The sequence below is a fragment of the Rhipicephalus microplus genome, chromosome 7 (assembly GCF_043290135.1).
Source record: "Rhipicephalus microplus isolate Deutch F79 chromosome 7, USDA_Rmic, whole genome shotgun sequence".
NCBI lineage: Eukaryota > Metazoa > Arthropoda > Arachnida > Ixodida > Ixodidae > Rhipicephalus > Rhipicephalus microplus.
Genome location: NC_134706.1, coordinates 140874352 through 140898380, shown reverse-complemented (window position 1 = coordinate 140898380; position 24029 = coordinate 140874352). Strand labels below are relative to the sequence as shown.

The 24029-nt window shown below is 46.4% G+C and overlaps 1 protein-coding gene across 3 annotated transcripts in view; it reads left to right on the top strand.

Annotated features, from left to right (window-relative positions):
* Positions 1 to 16202: 16202 nt before the first annotated feature.
* LOC142767657 (uncharacterized) overlaps positions 16203 to 24029 on the top strand; it is a 137121-nt gene continuing 129294 nt past the window's right edge. For all 3 annotated transcript variants that reach the window (XM_075869803.1, XM_075869802.1, XM_075869801.1), the window contains exon 1: positions 16203 to 16310. The gene's annotated coding sequence lies outside the window, so the exon portion shown is untranslated. The remainder of the gene's footprint in view (positions 16311 to 24029) is intronic.

The following is a 24029-nucleotide window of genomic DNA, read 5'->3' as shown; positions in this document are numbered from 1 at the left end:
AACCAAGCTATTCAGCGTATCGCTAGAAAAGAGCACAACGAAAACAGGCTCAATAAAAGAGTTACTAACCGCCAACAATGGCTTGCAGAAGACAACGTTGTAAGACGTGCACCGACAACGCTGAAAAAATTGTTTCCCGTACGACACGTCTAGTGCCGTTATTTTTCCCGCGTTGTAGAGATAATCTATAGCAGCACTATAGCAGTGCGCTCGCGGTACGTCACACGGCTTCTTTTGAAGTTTCGTGGACTTTCTTTAAAACATAAAAAAATAACAGCGTGAGACTTATTGAACAGGAAACAACTTAATCAGTGGTTTCTGAAAGTACTTGACATCTCAGTGTTCATAATTTGAGTTTATAGCACATATTTAAAAATTAGGTAAATAAATATTATATTTATATAGTATGGAGAGAAACAAAAAATAGCCTGAGTACCTACAAGCTAGTGCGAGTAGAATGTGTTTGGTTCAAATCGCCTCCTGCTAAGTGCATTTGACTTTTATATATATATATATATATATATATATATATATATATATATATATATATATATATATATATATATATATATATATAGGTCCGTTAGGTGGCGTCCGGGAGTGCAGACGTGGCCGCGTCTGCTCCCGCTTCTTTAAATGTTTTCGGACATCTTTCTTGTGTTCTCCACCGATCCATTGGACTTTCCTAAACCAGTTTTGTGCAAGCTATCTCACGACATCGTTCTCGTTGGGGTGAGTGAACTTTTCGGCGAGTTTTTGAACTTCAAGTGTGCGAAGCGAGGGACGCGTCTCTAGGACTAACCACTCGGCTACGAGCACGGAGCTAGGGTTCACTTCGAGGCAGCGCCGGGCCTCGTCAGGCCCCTGCCGCACCTGACTAGGCAGCGAGGATGCCCGAGATGGTGACAGTTGAAGGCATGGATATCACTCCGGAAGATTTCGACGGAGCGGGGTGGACCACCGCCCTTGGCGCCCGGCGGAAACGAGATCCGGCAAGGAACGCAGCGTCTGCTACCGCTGCAAAGTCTACGGCAAACACAGCAAAGAAGCATGGTTTCAACGCTCGCTCCCTCTCAACAGTGCAGAAGGTTGTAGCCGCTTCGCGACTCCCTCGGCTGCCGAGAGACCAGATAAAGGTCATTGTACGGCCCCGCGGAGGGCTTGACGTTTCGAAGACGGACATGGTACTGCTGTCGAGAGCTCTGACTATGGCAGCTGGGCTCACTGACCAAGAAGCATCGGAAGATACAGTCTGCCCCAACAAGGTACAGAATATTCTTGTTATTTCGACTCCGGTCAGATCCAACGCAGTCGCATACGCTGGAATTCAGAAACTTCACACGAAAGTCGGCGCATTTGATGTTTCTGCCTACTTAGCCGCCCCGGAAAACACTTGTAAAGGCGTCATCAGGAATGTTGACCCCTCGATAGAAGAGCACACCCTCAGAGGCATGATTGTCAACCAACGAAACCCGACCGCCATTGAAGTCAAGAGAATCAAAAACACGCACGTTGTTGTGATACTCTTTGATGGGCTTCGAGTTCCCAAAAACGTCATGTGCGGAACGGCCTTAGTGCCGTGTTCCCTTTACAAACGCCAAGTCGATGTTTGTCACGCCTGCGGCCGAGTCGGGCACCGGGCCGACGTATGCCACCAGAGCAAGGCAGAGAAAAGTAAATGCCACAACTGCGGAGACGCACTCTCAAACGATGCTGCAGAAGCCCACCGTTGCACTCCGAAATGCAAGCTCTGTGAAGGTGATCACCCAACAGGTGACCGTTGCTGCAGCAAAAGATACCACATCCCATATGTCGTGCGACGACGCCGAAGACAAAGACGCCACCGCTCCGAGAAAGAAGCCAACGCTGACGAGGTTAACGACCTCGCGGACATGCAACCGGAGATGGCAGATGGTTCCACTCCCAAGCGGCGCTCCAGCTCCAGAGGGCGTTCCCGTTCCAGAGGACGCTCCCGTTCCAGAGGACGCTCCCGTTCCAGACGGCGCACCCGTTCCAGACGGCGCTCCCGTTCCACAGCGCACTCTCAATCCAGCGGGCGCTCTTGCTCCAGGGGCCGATCCTGGTCGAGATGTCCTGGCAAGAAAACGACCTGGGCCGACATGGTTCGCGACAGCGGCTCTGCACCGACAACACCGACAACTTCAAAGCAAGGTAAGGTACAGCCAGAGCATGTGGCAGATCCACGAATACACACATTAGAACGGGAAAACAAAGCACTCAAACAGGAAGTAGCTGAACTGAAGGCAACTCTCGCCAGGCTAGAAGGACGTATCCTAAAAGACACACCGCCACCCATCCCTCAATCATCAGGATCTGTGGTCGCATCATGTAGCCCAAATAAACGCAGAGCCGTAAACACCGAGACAGATGACGACACATCAGACGTAGACGACTTTATGTCCGACGTCAGCGAAGCTCCTTCTAACGCCTTAGCTAGTGACAACAAAGCCAAAAAGCACCGCAAGACGAAGAGTAAGTTCAGTAAATTCCAATCAGCAATTGCCGACATTAAAGAGGCACTCATACAAATTTGCGGTAGACTCGATCGTCTGGAAAGACCAATTGCTCAACCCAGAGCCACGAGAAGAATTCCCACGCCGGACCCGGGGTCCATGTCTTCCCAGGGACCCCAACCTGCGCTGCCGACATCCCCTCAGCCACCAGGTCCAATAGGTGAAGCGAACACACAGGGGGTCATGCCAAGTCAGCACCATGGATAGCACACCACAATTTTTCAAGATCTGGCAATGGAACTGTAATTCATTCAACAAAAAGAAAGCTAACCTAACGCAATTAGTACGATCATGTAAAGAAAAACCACATGTCATCATTTTACAGGAGTGCGGGGCGGAAAAGTACATTCAAAACATGTCCTTTTCGGGGTACAGGGTTTCCAGGCCAACCCTGGACCCCGACTTCAAACAAGCCAGGGGCATTGCCACCCTCATCCGTAAGGACATCAGCTTTATGGAAAGGGACACCCCGACATACAAGAAAGGCCTGGAATCCATGATAACAGAAATCATTCCGAGTCGAACTCTTAAAGCTCACCTTTACATACTGAACGTATACAGTTCTCCGACCGACCGACTCAGGAACTTTACCAAACTCCTGTCATCGGCGGTGTCGCAAGCCAAGGACCGGCCGTTGATCGTTGCCGGCGACTTCAATGCGCACAACAACGTTTGGGGCTACAGTACCAATGACAGGAAAGGTCTTAACCTTGCGGAGTGTGCAAACAACCTCAACTTGAAGTTAATCACGGACTCAAGGTTTCCGACACGCAGAGGCAATTCTGTTCAGCGAGACACCACCCCCGACCTGACGTTCCTCGGAAACGCGGAAGGGTCATGGGACAATCTGCAAGAGGACCTTGGCAGCGACCATTTCATCTTAGAAATCAACGTCCGTATCACACCCGCTCCACCTAAGACGTACAGATACGTCGACTGGGACCTTTTCCGAAGAATAAGGGGTAGCGAGGACAGCCAAGGGGAAACCTTTGAAGAGCTTCTGGAAAATCTGAAAAGTACGGTGGCAAAAGCCACTAAAGAAATAACCTTGGACCTGGAGGTTCCAGTCATGGACTCCAGACTCGCACACCTCCTGGAGGCGAAGAATGCGCTAAGACGACGATGGGAAAAGCAGAAGCTAAACAGGAGGCTGCGATCTAAACTAAGGGAAATAAACAAAAAAATCGAAGAACATTCCAGAGAGCTGAGTGCGCAACAATGGGATGAGGTTTGTAATGAGGCGGATGGTAAAATGAGACGGGGAAGCAAGTGGAGCCTCCTCAAAAACCTATTCGCCGACAGCAACAAACCGACCAAGAGCAATGCTCGAATAATGCTCGACAGACTCGTCCACCTGCACACGATTGAAGGCACTAGTCCTCAGGACTTTGCTAACACCCTGGCAGACATATACCTGCCGACAGAAAGCAAATCAGTCCCCTGGGACGACCCGGCATGCGAGTACAAGGGGACACCTCAACGCTCACTGGATCGTCCATTCGAGGTCTCAGAGATTGTGCACGCCCTTCATGGCCTTAACGGCCGCTCGGCCCCTGGTCCAGACGGATTAACTAACAAACTTCTCAGAAACTTAGATAACCAAGCCATACAAATCATTACAAAGAAAATAAACGAGGTATGGACGGCGGGCCGCGTACCGGATGAATGGCGAACTGCCAATATAATTCTCATCCCCAAACCCGGAAAACCGCTCCATGCCGAGAACTTGAGACCAATATCCCTTACTTCGTGCCTCGGAAAGGTCGCCGAACATGTCATTCACAATAGAATTGCAGAGCACATCGAAGCAAACAGCCTTTTTCGCCACAATCTCATAGGATTCCGAAAATCACTATCAACACAAGATGCCATGCTCCTTATCAGGAGTGCTGTGATAGACAATAAATCACGGGACGTAAAGGGCATCCTGGCGCTCGACATAACGAAGGCCTTCGATACGGTCAGGCACGAACATATCCTCAACGAAATCTCCAGTTTACATCTCGGAGAAAAATTTCACAACTATGTCAGATCGTTTTTGGCGGACCGTACGGCTACCATAAACATCGGACAAATCAGAAGCCGTAAGCACAAGCTGGGAAACGTCGGCACCCCCCAAGGGTCAGTGCTTTCGCCACTTCTTTTCAACATCGCAATGCACGATCTGGCGAACCGACTCTCGAAAGTTCATGGGGTAGGACACGTGATTTACGCAGATGACATTACCATCTGGTCCACAAGTGGCCCACTAGGCTCCCTGGAGCAGAACCTACAACATGCCCTAGACACCACACAAGCTTTCCTACAAAATACGGGGCTGAAGCTATCTACGAGCAAATCAGAGCTCCTTCTGTGTAAACACGGCCCCAGAAAGGGACAGCTCCTTAGCTCCCTCCCCGTTCACCTACACACCAAGGACGGAGGTAGTATCCCAATATGTAACACAATCAAGGTCCTGGGCATGGTAGTTGGTGCTTACAGCGGTGACAACGCGGAGGCCCTCAAACGTATAGAGAAAAGTGTCTTCAACTTCACCAGGGTATTATCAAGGGTCAACAGTAGAAGGGCTGGTCTGAAAGAGGACAACCTCATGAAAGCATTTCACGCCTTTCTCATCAGCCACGTGACTTACGCCGCCCCCTTCCTCAACTGGAAGAAGACAGAGCTCAACAAAATTGATACATTAATTCGAACAGGATTGAAAAGGGTCCTGAGCCTCCCTCGCAATACTAGTACGGAACGACTCTTACAATTGGGCCTGCATAATACAGCTACCGAACTCTTTGAGGCACAGCGGCATGCACAGATTAGTCGGCTCTCACTCTCAAAGGCGGGCAACGAGATATTGTTTGAAGCCGGTCTTCAGCCTTTCTTCATGCCGCCAGAAAAGTCCCAACTTTGCACACAAGCCATGAAAGCGATAACAGTTGACCCGATTCCCAGAAACATACACCCAACCCACAATGAAGGACGAAGAAAAGCGAGAGCCAAGGCAATACTCGCCAAGATCATGTGCAACGATACGCAGGTCCTCTTCGTTGATGCCGCAAAATATTGGAATCGAGGTGCCTATGCAGTCTCTGTGGTGGACGCCCACGGCTCGCTCGTCAACGCATCCACGGTAGTTACCAACTTCACCCATGAAGCAGAGGAAATGGCCATTGCGCTAGCCCTTCGAAGCTGCACTGAAGCCTCTGTCATTTACTCGGACTCTAGAACAGCTATAAGAACTTTTTCGGCGGCCCTAGTCTCTTCGAAGGCAGCTGCGGTCGTTAACAGGCTTTTCAACCACGAGACGAAGGAGGAAAACTTTCGGTCTACACACATCGCATGGTTCCCAGCCCACATGGGAAACATTTCCGGCTTTGCTGGCAACCCAAACGAGCGGGCACACACACTGGCGCGAGAGCTCACTTTCCGCGTCAGTGGTTCGCCCCCTCGCTTAAATGCAGCCTGCAGGAACCTCGATTACAAAGACCCACTTGTATCATATCACGAACTCACCTCACATCATAGACTAGAACGTCGAACTTTTCCTCCTCCTCACAGAGATCTGAACAGAGCACAAGCAATCACTTACAGACAATTGCAGACACGTACGTACATCACACCAACGACACTAAGCAGGATTAATCCGGACTTTTCCACTGCATGTCCACACTGTGGAAACGAGTATAACAATTTCGACCACATGCTCTGGTTGTGCCCTGCCAACGTGGGTACAGAATTTTCTGACCAGTCCTCCTGGGACTCCGCCCTTCGAAGCACAGAGCTCATCGCCCAGCTCAAGGCTGTCCAGAGGGCCCGGGCCGTCGCCGAGAGACTCTGTCTACCGGTCCCGACCTGGGTGGAGCCGCCGGATTGATGGCGGGGCTTTCGGCACCGCTTTCTTTCCTCTCAGGACCTTAATAAAGTTCATACTCACTCATATATATATATATATATATATATATATATATATATATATATATATATATATATATGGGATATGGCACAACGGGAGCGTTGTCAACAAGGATAAATATATTTATTTCCCAACAGTTTCAGGAAGGGTCCTCCCTTCATCATGGGATGAGTTATCATCAGGGGTTGAGTTATAAAGATCAATAAATCATCCCCTGATGAAGGGAGGACCTTTCCCGAAAGTGTTGGGAAATAAATATATTTATCCTTGTTCATAACGCTCCCGTTGTGCCATATCCCTTAGCTTCACGAAGACTAACTGGCCCATTGAATTATTACTCCCACTATACATATATATATATATATATATATATATATATATATATATATATATATATATATATATATGTGTGTGTGTGTGTGTGTTTGTGTGTGTGTGTGTGTGCGTGTGTGTGTGTGTGTGTGTGTGTGTGTGTGTGTGTGTGTGTGTGTATACAAGGTTCCCCAGATATTTTCAGCCAGAGTTCATAACTTTAGCGATACACGCAGGGACAACGCGACAAAATGCGTGTGTCTAACCGCGTTCTGGAGTGAGTCAGACTATTGCTTGTGCTCTGATGAACTGTTCAATTACATTTCTTTAATTCCTGTCTGCGAATAGTCCATATTCTTTTTGTAATTTTGGCAAGGCGACCACCGGAAATCACCGCGGGGTGAAGAAATCAGACTCTTTTAGCAGGCGATACCGAAATCGAAGCACTAAGTAGCGCAGCAACCATTCGCTTCGAAGACGTCCTCACTGACGACAGTGTTTCCCTCACCGTTACCAACCATCAATCTACATACTTCGTTTCGTGGCAGCGCTTTCCTGCCGTATGACTGCTTATCGGTGCTCGTTTTTTCTCCTCCCTCAATGCGAGGGAGACAGTGTCATCATTAAGGGTGTTTTTGAAGTGAAAGTTTGATGCGCTTTTGTTGCGTCGGTTTCGGTTTCACCTGTTCAGAGATCCAGAATTTCTCACCCCGTGATGATTCCGAGTGGCCACCTTTTAAAAATTTGAAAGTGAGCATATGCAGGACGAACATGAATTTGCCCATTTGACTCAATGGCTTATTTCCATGATAGTTAAAAAGATAATCTGGCAAACTTTTGTACTTCTACTGCCGTAAATTACGCTCGTATGCATCAGAAGATGACTTCTCTTACAGTAAGAGTATGACGCTTGTAGCACGCAGACACCTCTTTTAAGTAATTTTTAATAATAGTGGATACATTTCTTGAAACACCTTGAATACGCCATGAGCTGGATGAGGCCATGGGCACCAATGTAGCTCACTTAACTCAACATCACATGCACTAATTGTCGGTCAAAGGTCCAGTTCTGTGAAGGACCAGCCAGCTTTTCTTCTCCTTTTTGTTCTCTACATCTGCTACAAATTTCCGGATGATGATTGTCTATTATTTCTGTTTATAATTGTTTCAGCAACATTTGAGCACTTTTACACTACCATGTTATAATATTACTTGAGAATTCGCCCACCTATAGACTGCAAAAAAAGAAGTAGCTCTCAGTATAAGAGACTATGTCTGGTGTACATAAATATTGTCCAGAGAGTGAGACGCTGATCCAAAATGTATATTTTATGACCTAATGATAATCTTATGTATAACTGTGGCTAACCAGTAATAAATACACTTTCTCAATACCTTCACATCTATGCTCACTTGCACTCTCAGATTAGCGTTTAAGTAAGGAGTGCACAATGATTAACCATTAAACAGATGGCTATGGGCGCATGCACTCTAAATTCAGGTAAGTGTGACTATATAGTGCAGTATTGTGAATATAAAATGCCCACTTTACTGATTTTCCTGATACCATCAAGCGACATAGCTGCATCGCGCATGATAGTTTTGCAAATGAATAAGTATATGCTGTTTATACAAACCAGGGTTAATATTCATTGTTGAAATTGACACCATTTAAGCCGAATAATAGTCCAGTAAGCACAGCTTAGTATTGTTAATTGCATCCCCACTCTAACATATAGTCAATTGCTGAGCGATGACGACAATAAATTAAAATTGAGAAATTCGTGGGCTGCCAGGTTGAAGAACAAGTAAAAATATGTTGCGAATAAGTGCATACTATTATTATACGATTATGCATAATAGACGCATATAATCTTGTGGCAGCACGAAATGTTAATGAGTGATATATTGTTATAACTCGCCTAAAATATTTGCTTTAAGCCACGACAGCTGTCACATAAAATTTTTATCACGATTTATTAGCATGAATTTTAGCACTAATAAATATTGGCAATTAGAAACTAGAACTCAATAACTGCCATCAATCGAGATACGTGATCGTAATGTATACGGCGATAGCAAAAACTGATAAGAAAATGTACTGAGACTGTCAATGCTGCGCTTCAATTATTGACCCAAATTATCTTGAAAAAAAAATGAGCTACAGTGATTTTCTCTTCCTGAAAATACTATTATACTGGGGATTACAAGGCACTATTGAGATTTACAAAGAGTAATCAGAAAGAAAGAGAACTAAAATTTTAGTCCTACCGTGTAATATGCAAAGTAATGAAAATATACAATAGATATTACAGTGCAAAGCAGTTTGACACCCCAGTATATTGTCAGCAAAATAGGATGCCTTCGCGGCTTCGATGTCGAGAGCATAAACAACGGATCATCACATCTTAGAGACACAAATATCACTGGAGATTACAGCGTAATATTTCATTCTAGAATGAAAAACACTACGCGCACATTGTGCCTTCATATTCTTATTATCGATAAAAGTACTTACTGTTCGAGCAAAGACTAGTTTTAAGGAATCTGTAACACGGGCAGGAGCCCCGTAGTTCTGTGAGTAGTGTCCACACATGTGGTTTGTAGTCAATTGCTCTCCGACTCGGCAGGTCGGATAGCAACCTGTCTCTAGCAATCTGTCCCTAGTGCATATTGAGTTCAAATCGGCTTGTGCCACTGTGGCCTGTTTCAACATACATATCTCTCTGTTCTGTAAATAAATGGACATTATTATATGTTTAGAACAAAAAATCAATTGGAGGATCTTTAAGCTTCGCCTTTAAAAGCTGAACGCGATAGTGCTAACCTGTCCCTAGTGCGTACCGAGATCAAAGTGGCTTGTCTCAGTGTCATAATGAAAATCGCATGAGCTGCGTCCTCATGGCGATGTGCGATTGTACCACGCGTTACTACTGCGATAATACATATTGAATTGTGGAGCATGTACGCAGGACCCATGTTTATTTCCGAACAGAAGAATTTATTTGCAATGTATTTCCAAGCAGGTGCGTGGCTGTGGTAGAACTCACGCTTGTCACGCAAACGACCAGGGTTCGGTCCTCACTCAGACCCAGATTTTTGTTTTTTATTGTTTTGCATCTTGATGTTTAGGTCAAGCACGAGATAATTTTTGCTCACCGCCGACGACGCTGACGCCGGCGCCGACACTGATATTATTGCAAACCAAGCTCTTTAGTGTTTTCACGCCGAAATGTCATTGGTTGGCATGTGTTAAGAAGCTTCGGCTTCACACTCACAACTTGCGTGTCTCAAATGACTGGGCTTCACATACACGAAGAGCCCTAAAATTTATAAACGGTATAATAGTATTTTACAAGAGATGCAAGGAATCGGAAACGAAAATGGTTTTCTGGTGATTTTGTTGAAATATTTTGCAAAGGTGCCCTCAGCGTTTTTCAGAGAACCATTAGCGAAACTAGCTCAGAGGATGCTTTTGATTGGCCCAAATATTAGCTACGAGCTCTGCTTCAAAGGTAGGAATGAAATCTGAAAGCATCACTCAGAAAGACTAGCCCAAGTAATCAGAGGTAACTAGTGACTGCCTTTTCATTGTTCACAGAAGTATCTGTGGCTATTGCATTATTTGTTCTAGGCTGCTGCTTCACTCCCAAAATACGTGAACCGATTGATTTGTCCTGGGATGCAATAAAGTCTGATGGGCGGGAGAACGAGTACACAGAGAGAGCGACAAAGAGAAAGCGATAGCAAAAAATAGGAAAAAATAGAGGGAAATCGGGACATTGAGAGAAAACAGACAGATAAATAAATAAGCAGAGAAAATAAATGGAAGAAAACACGCTCAACTGGAGCAACATCAGGCGTAACTGAGTAAAAGGAAGCGAAGCTGAAGCGGAGGAAACAAAGAGAAACACCGCCAGCTTTACTACTTCCTTTGTTCTTACATCACTAGTGCGTATCTGCCTAAACATTTTTCGTTATTTGCGCCGTTATTGAAATAGCCGTTACTTCATCATAAGCAATTCAGGAGAGAAAATTCTCAATGTACAGCTTTGGAAATATTGGTTCATTCAAAACGCAGTTGCAGACCGTAAGCTATAAGATCTTGGCCATCTGCAAATTCATCATTACCACTTAGCAGTGAGGGCCCAGTTTGGTTGGTTTTTTAGACACCAGAGATTTACTCGCACATGTCGAATACAGAATGTCAAAGTGCATACTCGCATCGTTTCTACCGCCATATGACACAAGTTGAGTCACCAATCTGTCGACTTTTATGTACTACGTGCTCTGTGGCAGTGTGCGAACTTCAACGTGCCGCCTTGCACACACGTGTGCATAGCCTCACAGACGCAGGCACGTAAAATGTGCCTGTTTTGTCTTGCTCGCGGATCGTTCTTTCACGCCTCGAAAAGCTCCCGCAACTTCTGAAAATATCGAAACGAGGAACGGTGGACGTGACTTTCTTAGTCTCGCTGTGGCGATTGCGCTTCCTACTTTTTGAGTAAACACTCACAAATCAGCACTACTTTCCAGGTGTCACTAGCATATACCACCAGCGTCAATGTTTCTGGATCATAAAAACTTGCGTAATGTAGGAGCGTAGTGAACGTTATTGGCTTCAATGATCAAACAGTCACTAGGGGACCTCGTCGTATACAAGAAGGTTTGCCTAAACCGTACATGTGAAAGCACAGTTTTTGTGTGTTATTTTTCATCATTTAATTGAGATTTATGGAACGTTTACGGTATCATTCTTGACAAGTAAAATGTCAAAATATTAAAAAGTGAACAAATTTGTGTTTGAATTGTGAAATGGCCCCCTTTTAAAACTGTTGAAATCAGCATAGGTAATAATTATATTGTGTTTTACTTCAACAATAAATTCATTTGTCGCCTAATTACCAGGATGTGATTGCAATAAAAAAATAGCAGGTGTCAGCTTAAGATACAGAAATACTGCACTGGGAATCAGGTAACAAACAGGCATTAAGGATATTATAGTTGAAATCAAGAAGAAATTGACAGGGACCGGGCACGTAGTGCGTACGCAGGATAACGGCCAGTCGTTCAGGGTAGCTGATTGTAGTGTAGTAACAGCGTGACAACGGTAGGAAGCGACAAAATGGGCAGAAATCCAAGACGAGATGAACGCAGTGGGAGTGTGACTAAAAATTAGGGTGTCCAATAAGATTAAAACGTTTTCATGTACAGCGTGACAGAAGAATGGACACGACCATGTTGATTGGCTGAACATGGAAGAAACCGCTGCCCTCCACTGGGCGTAGGTAACGTGATGATGATGATGATGATGATGATGATGATGATGATCACTGTATGAATAGAATTCTTTTCGTAGGAGATGGTTGGGTAAAAACGATTCTCAATATTTTAGCTACTCTACAAATACTTGGCTTTGCATACTTGAGAGATCGAACTTTCAAACTAAAGAATGTTGTTCACTGAATGCACATCTGGTTCAATCACAAGCTAAAGCTAAAACAAGTGTGGCATGGTGCTCAATCAAGTAGCTCTCGACAGTTGTCTGTAGAATGGCATTTTCACTTTCAATGCTTACGTATACAATTACATAAAAGACAACAGACGCTACGCCTTAAAAAGAGGAAAGGGCCTGTAGTGGTCTCTACTTGTGTTTTCCAGCATCTATACCAGCCGCCGCAAGGCACATACGTAAGTAGTCACCTGAAAAAAAGTTTCGCCAGTGCACATAATTTTTGGCACTTTACATAACAGAGATGTTCTTTTCATTATATTAAAGTGCAAAAAAATTACACTTAGGTCATTCCACGCCGAATGACCTCGCCATGTATGTGACCATCTCAAATGTATTTGAAAAAAAAATGTGCGGAGTTACTGTATTGAAAACAGAGAAACGGTACAATATTAATGAGAGAAACAAATTTTGGGTCACGGAAATGTCGTTTGTTTGTTGTTGGCGAAAAAAATTATTTTAAAAGTACCCCTCTTACGTTCTATACTGAATTTGGTCTACATGTTAAGTAAAGATGCTTTTGTGAGGTGTTTGAACCTCAGTAATAGTAGTGCCATTTTACTGGCATATACGCCTCCAACAATTCAGTTAAAATTCATTATGTTTGCATTATATTGTATTGCAACACAGCCCTTTGTATGAATATCTGAGCAGTGAATACTTACTTCACAAAAAATTTATTTAAAAAAAATTTTGCCTATCAAGTTGCTAAAATTTACAAAAAATCACAAATATTGCCAAATAGTCATTTTTGTCTATATTGAGGCACAATTTGCACCTTGTGGTGGTCCAAGTGAAATTCATATTTATACATTATTCGAAAACAAATGAACAGTTTTGTTTCATATGACAAATTTTATCAATACAGTTTTTAAGGAAGAAAATAACTTTTGAACTTTCCCATTCACTGCAATGGAACATTTTAAGGCCACAGCGTTTGTATGACCAAATGGGAAGATAGGCGTCAATTAAAAGTTCAAAAGTTATTGTCTACATTAGAACAACAAAAATGAACGATTATATTTGCTATATGAAAACACCTATTCATTTTTTTCGAGCCACACTTTACATGACAAGCATACCATCATCATGTTTGGACGTGTCATTTACCTTCGTCCTCTATTCACGTCACGTTATACCAAATTTAATATATGTAGAGCTAGCGAAACGGCCGTCAGCGCATCATGAGCGTGGTCTGTTGTCATATTCTTACATGACACGCGTGTCATGATTATCGTGTTTGCACCTGTCATATACCTTCGTCATCCATTGAGGTTACGTAACACAAAATTTGGTATATGTGGAGCTAGTGAAACGGTCGCGGGCGCAGAATGAGCACGGCATGTAGTCATGTTGTCACATGACACGCATCTCATAACTTTCATGTTTGCACCACTCACATACCTTCGTCGTCCATTCACGTCCCGTAATACCAAATTTGCTAAATGTGAAGTTAGCGAAACAGCGGCAAGTGCATCATGTTCAAAAGACGTATATACTGCGATGTAACGTTGACGCGACCGCACGCTGGGCGCAGCGACGCTACACTAGCAGAACGTGAGCACTATTGGCGGCGAGATGCAGCAGAGTAGGCACCTGGTGGCAACTGGCCGAAACGGCAAAGTGTGGATTGCTCCCTGCCGTCGTATGCTAGGCACGTCATGTTTGCATGGGAGAGTAGTTCGTGCTGCACGTTTTCAACAGGTGATTTGTTCGGATTTGTTAGCGAACGGTTTGTACGTATAAGAGCATTTGGTCGGGCTCGGCTGGTAATGCACTGCAATAAGGTCAGCGATGTGCAATTTTTAATATTGCTGTGTATTGTCATCGTACCCTCCATTTACGAGAATCATTTCAGTGTGGGTGCTGCTTTCTGCCCCAAGCACATTGTAAAATGCGTTTGGCATCGTCTCAAACATGAACACTATTAAATGGTGAGGGATTGCAGCGTTTGAGTGACTTGGTGGCAAACAAAAACTAGGCTCTAGGCCAGGCACTCGCTGCATGTTGTTAGGCGTACTACTACGACACTGTATATAGCTCATCGATTATGCGATGAGTTTTAGTTATATTTATCTGGCCAAAATACTACTTAAGGGTAATTCTATTGTGTAAAGTATGACACTTTGGTACTTAAACTCTTCTTAAAACGGAGTTTCCGAGTGCCAGTTATTAACTTGAGGCAAAATTTACAAGGCGAAATTCACGCCGAAACACACGTGTCCTTAGGTTTAAAATTGCTTAAAAAACCCCAGACGTTCGAAATTATTTCAGACGACATGCCTTACATTAATGTTCTATAATTTCACGTGAAATGTCAACTTTTTGCACTGCCTCGAGCGTTTGTGTGGCTCTGTTATTAAATGACGGAAGGCAACGGTCACTTTTCGATTGAAAAAATCGAGAAGAAAAAAAAGCATGTCCTTCCCATGAAATAAGCTGAACTACCTTTTATCATGTTCTTATGCACGTGATCCTTCGGTGAAAGCTTTCTGCAAAACTTTTATGACCTTTAAATAGCTCAACTGGTGCACGAATATGTGTGTACGTGGTAAATGTCCATGGAACTTAAAGCGCTGTCAGCTAGAAAGCTTTCCTGGCTATAATTATCGACTGTCCCACATGGGAAACAGAATGAAGCAAAAAAAAAAACACATGCGAATGCGGTGCGAACAGTGGTACTGAATGCGTCTCACCAATATCACGGCTTTCTACGATTTTACCTTCTCTTTCTTTTATATCATTCAGATGAGCAAGATATTATAAAGTAGTTCAGTCGTGCAATAGGAGTGCGAAGTGGGCGGTACATAAGTTAGATGCTTACAAACAACACAGCACAAGCAAAATTTAGTGCGAAAACACGCAGTCGGCCAGTCAGGGTGAGCTTGACTCGCTAGTGATAGTAACGTTGCATGAGGTCCGTGCGTCGATTAGGCAGAGAGGAGCGTAAATATTACCAGTAAACTGCACTCAACGCATTTCATTCGCCGACAATCGGCTCAAACCACACGCTCCAAGCATTGCTGCTTGTAAATGTATACGCACCGCCAACCGCCTAACCCCACTTTTGCGAAGACAGTGCTGCCACCTATAGGCCGATCTCGTCTCCAATAGTCTGATGCCAGTTGCGACCGGCGCGACCAGCGTCTCTCGAAGCGGCCCGGTGGCAACCGGCGCACATGCGACATGCTGCATTTCGCGCGGACGACGTCACTCAGAGAGCCCTGCGTCTGCCTCTTTGTGACGGAGGGACGCCGGGTGCTCTCAAAAGCATATGCGTCAAAGCAACGTAGCTTGGCGTGCGCCTGCGAGTATATATATGTCAGTCAAATCGGCGCCTGGCGTAGCATCACCGGCATGACGTGCGAAATGAACGCAGGTGAGCTCGCGCTCCTGGTCACGTCGGAGTGTATTGGCTCCCTGTGTGTGGCATGTATTCATGTTCCTGCATGACGCGCATCTCGATATTATCATGTTTGCATCAATGACATACCTTCGCCATCCATTCACATCCCGTAACACAAAATTTGGTACATGTGAAGCTAGCGAAACAGCTGCCAGCACATCATGAGTGTGGCATGTAGTCATGTTGTTACTTGACACGCGTGCCATGATTTACATGTTAGGGTGTGTCGCTTGTGTTCGCCATGCAGTCATTTCGTACTATATGAGTTTTGCAACATGCCACGTGAACGAAACCACCGCAAGAGCAGCAAGACCATGAAATATAAATCATCACAATCATGACATAGGTGTCGTGATTTTCATGTTATGACTAGTTACTTATGCTCGTCATACAGTTATGTTATGCTATACCAATTTTGGTATGGATATCATTATTGAAAGGGCTAGTAGAGTTAAAAGTCGTAGGCGGCTAGGCAGATAGCACTCTGAAATTAGCCTAAATTCGCTAAGGAATGCTTCGCATTTTATAATCCAGGAAAAGACTCCGGCGCACGGAATCGATTATCGGACCTCCTGGTTGTGAATGTGAGGCATTAGCCATTGAGCCACAAAGGAAGAGCTCCTTCAACGTTTGAACGACAAGGTATTTATATCTACTGCTTACTGCTGGCCATGGGCATCTCGAGGGCACCATCACGTTTTCAGCATTACCAGCGAGATGGTGTCATCAGCGCGTGTCGTCAGATCGTCACGACGCGATGGCGTGTGCCCTTATCTCTGACGCGTACTTTGCCCGTGGAGAGGGAGGAGTGGACGATCACACGCGTGCTCGCTTATGTCGTGGTGGGGACAATCTCATGTTTTGGGCTTTTGCTGGAACAATTCTGTTGTAGTTACCGGACACACTAAGGTCACTGCACTCGTTGCATAACCTCTGTTTGCGAAAAGTGCGCGCTTTTTAGACACAGTGAAGTAACAACTGAGACGCTTATTCACGTTCATTTGCCGCCTTGAGTATGTTTCTTGCGTCATTTGTGCGTGAGAAATGCGGAGCACGTTTCGATCTGCTTGCCATTATTCGCATCACCTTCCAATTTGTTTTAATCGCGTTTACTCCTTTTGCCTTTGAGGCAAACCTGTGACATTTTTTTACTTGTACAAAAAGTGCTAATTTATTTTGTATATATATATATATATATATATATATATATATATATATGAAAAAAAATGCCGCCACATCCACGAAGTGAATGACGATGAGTGGGTGAAGCTCCGGAGGTAAACCTGGTAAACCATGAATCCTCCGTACATTTTGCCCACTCGATTTTATTGCAACGCTCCCCCTAGCGTACGTCGCCGCACTATATCGAACGATGACACGCGCCATATGTGGCATCATTCCTATTTTATAACACCTCGCATCTTTCATAATCAACTACACGTACCGCCGTCTAGTTTATAACATCTTGCATCTTTTGGATGGACGGACGGATGGACGGACGGACGGACGCACGGACGGACGGATGAATGGATGGATGGATGGACGGACGGACGGACGGACGGATGGATGGATGGACGGACGGATGCACGGATGGATGGATGGATGGATGGATGGATGGATGGATGGATGGATGGATGGACGGACGGACGGATGGACGGATGGATGGATGGATATGGCTGTACCCTTTAGATCGGGCGGTGGCTAGCGTAATACTTAATGCCGTCAGCTACAAGTACCGCCATCTAGTGAACACTGCAAGAACTGAACGAGAGGTGGCTACATACAGGGGACGCACAGCCCACGCCTTAAGGAGCTTCGCTCCTAAAAGTTTTTTAATAGGCCAAACGTACTTGGGAAGAAAAGATACACAACTTAGCGGTTATCTGGGCTTTATTTTCAGCTGTTTCAACCGGGGGACCACTATTCGTCAGGGTTTGCGAACAAGAAGTGCGACGATATGCGAACATGCATGGTGGTGCAAGAAGGATACGGGGAGAGCGACAAATCAGTAATGTTTTACAGAGGTGACATATGCTGTGCCAAACAGTTCTCGTCTCATTGGCTGGAGCTAAAAAAAGAGAAAAGGATGAGAGAATACCCGTTTGGAGTGAAGCACGTGTCCTACATTTGGGCAAAACATAAATACTAGAGACAGCAGAAGCCAAATAAACCACCTAAATAGATCAAAAGTGTACAAAAAAAGAAAAAAGATAGAAACAAAAGAAAAGAAGGAAAGAAGGAGAGACAAAGAAACAAAAGGGGGATAGGGTGGCTGACGCAACGCATCGTTGAAGGTCATGGAGGGACATTGTTGTTGAGCTTGGGCGGCAGGCAATTACTTGTAGCGGAACTAGGGCAGAGAGAGCCCCCGAAGCAGGCCCTTCTGTGATCATTTAGGGAAAAGGGGGAACAGGTGTTTTGTTTTCTCTGAGACCACACTGACACGTTACATATATGCGTGTGGGGGGGGGCGGTAGATTTCGTGGTAAAGATGGTGAAAACACACAAGGCCATTTGAAAAGTACGGGCTAAATTTTGGGCCACAAGTGTGGCAGCTTGGGCTAGATGGTATGACATGACGATCAATGGTGTCCTCCTTGTCTCTGTGTCATCGTTCTGTTCTCACGCTATAACTATCTTCATTTAGGCCAGAAGGCGCATGTTAATATGGCGGCGTGCATGTATCAAGCACTTTTGTACCACTCCCCCAAGGGCTTTTGATTGAAACCGGCTGGTAAGGGTTGCGTTCTCCCGCTTACAAATATTAGGACAAACATAAGTAAACGGAATGGCCAAAATTATAAAGAATGTGAACTGTTAAAATGGAACGAATAAAATGGAACGAATAATTAAAATGGAACGAATAATGAAAAGACATAATGAAAGCGGTGGTACTGTGCGAGAGATGTGCGCAACTCTGGAAACTCAGGGGAATGCAAACCAACAAAACAGTAATACAAAAAATAAAATGACATTAATAATAAAGAATAATGAAAATGGTGATATAGTAAAGGAAAAATAAAATACATTATAACTGTCATAAAACAAAAATGCATATGGAAGCAGAACATGGACAATTGTTCTGTTGGTTCATTCCCCCGAATAGCTATTGGTCACTTTTCTTGAGCATGTCGAGAAATAATATATTGACTGCCACACTCAATTCGTGTCTCAACTCACCTCTGTACGTCTTAAGGAACGATTGGTTGCCGATGCTTTCATTGATGCCATGTGTTGGCGTTTGAAATTTGTGTTTGAAGTATGACTGCCTTTGTTCCCGTTCGCGAGTCTCGCGGAAGCCTGACTGGAGGAGGGTGACTTTATTTTATCGAATGAGTGCTCTGGCAAGTTCAGGCGCTTGGAAAAAGGGAGATTTGGCAAAATGCGTGCGTGGGCTCTGTGGTAATTGAACCGCAGTCTGAACGCCGCCCCAGTCTGACCAATATACTGCTGGCCACAGCCATCGCAATGCAGCATTTATATCATGTTCTGGCTGTCACAATTCAGCGTGTCCTTTATTTTGAATGTGAAGTCTGAGGACGAACCCTTGGCAACAGAGGTTGTGCTCATGTGTTTTCAGACTTGGCAGTGTGGTTTCCCGCATGACTTACAACCCGATTCACTGCTTGCAGATTCGGTCATCTTAGCTCTAACTAGAATGTCTTTTATGTTCTTTCCGCGGTGGTAGACCACTCGCGGTAGCTCTGTGAAAATTGAGGATAGAGGTGCACTATTCGGTATATTGTTAAAATGTTTTGAAAGTATATTGTCGAGGTGCGGTAGTGTGGACGAGCATGTGACGACAAAGGTTAGTTTCGTTTTTTAAATGGCGTGGTTTCGAGCCCGACAAAATTTCGTTCCTATCTAATCGGCTGACAGCATCATTGATAATTTTCTCTGGGTACTCTTTTGCCACAAGGGCCATTTCATAATACTTGGCACTGCCTTCGCAATCTGACGCGTCCGAACAAATTCAGCGGTATCAGTGTGCTTGCGAGTACGGGATTGCTGTCTTGCAGTGATGCGGATGGCTACTCTTAAAATGGAGATACTGATGGCGATCCGTTAGTTTTTTTTTGTATAGGTTCGTGCAAACTTCTTCCTCGTTAATTTGAACATTAACATCGAGAAAGTTTATAGTTGACATGGAGCAGGTGTCTGTGAACGGGAAACTCTCGAGACGTCTGGACGTAAATTTAACGTGTTCCATCGTTACCTCCAGACGTAACGTTAGCCACTCGGACTATTTAAACGAAGCGCCTAACCGGGCAAGTGCATAACGTCACTTCCGTGCGGCGCAGCAGTTGTTTCTGTGTGAAGGTGACTCATGCGCTGCACGGCGCAGCACGCTCTGTGATCTTTTACTATGACCTCCGAGATCGCGAGCGCGAGGCGGGGTTCGCTCCGGCCGTTCCAATCACCGCGCTCCCAAGCAAAACCAGCGAGTATTGCCTCATGTGCTCGGGTACCACCAGGGCCGCGTTTAATGTGGGTTTCTCGAGCGGTGGAGACCACGGAAAAAAGCAAAGCGTGCGGGATTTCAGCGTGTGCGTTATTTTTTTTTCTCGCGTGTGAGCAAAATCACCGACAAATCTTCTCACTACATTGAAGGCAAGCATTTTTATATGTTACTCCTTTTATTTTGGCCCAATTGGCGAATAAAAGCATGGCAACTGCTGAATTTTTCTTTTATAGATCATTGTAAGGAGGTATTATTTTGTCTGTGACACAGGCATTCTAGCATTCCCCCTTACTGGAGACGCGTATGTGGGTTATGACTGGGCTAGTTATTATCGTTGAATCATATTGCTCTCCAATCGATAAAGATCGTTTTATTCTTTTATCGCGTACCGATATTATGTGGTCAACCAAATTCCTCTTACGCTTCAGAAAATTAAGTGCACTGAACGTGCCACTTATGAATGTGAAAAGGAACCTTGTCGGAATATTGTGAAAGATTACGATTATCTGACATGCATTTAATCCCTACGTCCTTCACATGAAAGTGCTTGAGTTATCATCGTCTCCTTTTTTTCGTCATATGTATTCCGATTATGATTTGGAAGCACATTGGCAATATGAGTATTGTGTTCATTTACAGTTGTCTCTATTGTATCCTAATCAAACGGTCGCACATGCGGCCGAACGGCGTCTGTCAGAATACCATATGTCGAGTTCACTACTGGAGAATAAAAAGGATTGGGCTGCCATTTTCTTTTCTTTTTCGCCAGTGCCTCCCCCCCTACTATACAGTCTACGAACTTCAAAGTAGACTTTCGAACACACGCGTATCTCGTGCAGAGGCATCACAAACTGTTGTAATATGGGCAGCGCACATTTACAGCAAAATAAAAAAAAACCCATTTGGAAATAAAACGCCCCAGCGTTCACTTTGTCTCTTGTGCACCTTAACGCACATTGGTTAACATAAAGCTCTATAAAAGCGCAAAATTAGTTTTTTTCTCGCCACTTAGAAGCTTCGCGAACTGCGCGGCAGCCTTTTCAACCGAAAGAAAAAGCGCCGCGGTGCGGAGAAAAGAACGGGCCACGCCCACCTCCAGCAACTCGCGCTCTCCATGGATTGAGACGGCCGGAGAGAAACCCGCCGCACGCCCGCAATCTCGGAGGCCATGCTTTTACGAACGACGGCATCGCCCAAGAGGGCACCGTACCTGGAAGAGGGCGCAAACACATTCCGCTTCCATGTAAACTGGGAAAGGACGGCTTCTGCGGCAATTATTCTCCTCTCGGTTTGGCGTTCTTTCCTTCTGTTTGCTGACCTCATCAGTTAGGTCATGAAAGAAATCTTCTATTCGTGATTTATTTCTGGTTGAATGCCTGGTAGCCGCCAGTGGTAAAAGCAGTGCTGCCGCGGCGTATCAGCATGCGAGAGCGCGTGCATGAGAGGTATAAGCAGTTTCCGCCCCCGGGTCACGTCACAATACCGTGTTTCTTCACTTGTTGCAGGCATTTTTGAATTCTCTGAGCTCGCCTGCTAACTGTTGGCGTTCTCTCGTCCTCCCCTTCAATCTCTTCTTCATTTCGCGACCAAACGCTTATGAAATAGCCTCTATGCTGAAAGCCGCATCTGCTCCTGAATAAACCTGGCTTGGCATGTGACCTTACGCTTCTCAAAGCAGGCGGCGATCTTAAACCCAGTGTCTTTTGCAGGATCGGCGACAGTCGCTGATGACACGGTCCGAGAAAGCGCCGGCGCTCAACAACCATGTAAGCTTGCCGCAGCTGTTGAATGAGCCCCACGCGTCTTCAAAGTACCATTGCCGTTTCCTTCATTCGCGAACGCAGATATCGCTCTTGTGCCCGGTGTGATGATTAAACGGACGTTCGTCACTATGTTTGTTGATAGCGGACGAGAAAGGATTAACATGAACTTTTTATTTCACGGCATGGGTGGAACGGCTGACGACGCACGGATACGCTACCGTGTGCAGCGCCGTTGAGTCGGACGTCGCGGCCAACCCAGCAGTCAGGGCCGCAAAGGATCAGGCCACGCCTCACGAGGACCACACCCGGTAGGCCTCGCTCACGAACCTGCTCCCGGCCACTGCACCCAGGCAGGAGCCGTTCGGCAGGTCTCGTCCTTGCACCTTGTAGAAGCCGGCGGACTCGACCCCGAACGGACACGCCGGAGCTCGACCTGGCCGACACGTACGGGTCTCACGTCCGGCTCAGGAACGCTCCCAGGAACTCGTACTCTCGAGCGGCGCACCGCTTCCTCTGCCTTCGTGGCCTCAACCCTCGAGCTCTCTTTTCCGCACGTTCCTTCTTGGCCAGGGCACCGCCAGGTACCCTCGGGTGCACGCTGCAGCTCATGAGCTCGCGGCCCACGTCCGAGTCTGGTGCGTCGCTCGGTACGGCTCGGCACCGCACGGCGATCCTCGATTCAGCCAGAACTCCCCTGGCACCTGGATCCTCGGCCACCCTGAACCTCGCCCGGCTCCGTGCTCCTCTGTGCGCACTCCCGCGTCTCGCCCGGCAGAACATCTCGCTCGTCCCTTGCCGAAGTGCGACGCTCTCGTGACACCGGTGCTTGATGGCATGGGTGCGGCCACGGAGCAGTCAACCCGCATCGGAGACGCGATGCTCCATGCGGGGCATGGCCAGCCCGTCCAGCGAAGAGCGTGCGCCGAGACGCGATGCTCGACGCAACCGTGACCATTAGCCAGGCCACGTTCATCGCTGTGTCGAACGGCTGACCGTGGAGACGCCTCGCCGAGATCCGCGATGCCCTCGGCAAGGAAGAGAACAGCAGGCCAGGCCGCGCCCCGAGATGCAGTACTCGTGCCGGCAACGCCGCCCCAGCTGGTAGTTGGATGGCAGTAGCGTGGACGGCCGCGTTCCCTGGCCGGAACCTGGATCGCCTGCGTCCGACGCTTCGGCCCGCTGTCTCCCGTCTGCCGCTGCTTCGGCTCGTCCCCAGCCACCAAGCCTGCTGCCACGTAATGGTCGCACGTGGCCCAATCGTGGCACGCCACCTCTATGGGCCACCACAGGTCATCAGCTGATTCGCTGACACTCACGCGCACATTACACGCGCCTTGCCCCGCACTTCCGTCGTTGTCGTTTTCTTCACTCATCACAATAACCCCCCGCACAAGAAAGTTGTTTCAGTCAAACAACTTTTCTCACAATACACAGTGATGAGGAAGAACAGTCCAGTAGACTCACGACTCTCGGCATTTCGCGCTCTGGTCCTTCATTTCTTTTTCCTCAGCGCTCACCCATGCCAGCAAAGCCTCTCCACTCAGCCCCATCTCCTTCCCTAGCTCAACGAGCTTTCTCTTGTCGTCCATTCTCGTCCGCCACACACAAACAACGTGAGGCTCTCAGATGTAACGCGAGAGCTTAATCCTGGCAGGCTCGCCATTTATTGTGATGATTAAACGGACGTTCGTCACTATGTTTGTTGATAGCGGACGAGAAAGGATTAACATGAACTTTTTATTTCACGGCATGGGTGGAACGGCTGACGACGCACGGATACGCTACCGTGTGCAGCGCCGTTGAGTCGGACGTCGCGGCCAACCCAGCAGTCAGGGCCGCAAAGGATCAGGCCACGCCTCACGAGGACCACACCCGGTAGGCCTCGCTCACGAACCTGCTCCCGGCCACTGCACCCAGGCAGGAGCCGTTCGGCAGGTCTCGTCCTTGCACCTTGTAGAAGCCGGCGGACTCGACCCCGAACGGACACGCCGGAGCTCGACCTGGCCGACACGTACGGGTCTCACGTCCGGCTCAGGAACGCTCCCAGGAACTCGTACTCTCGAGCGGCGCACCGCTTCCTCTGCCTTCGTGGCCTCAACCCTCGAGCTCTCTTTTCCGCACGTTCCTTCTTGGCCA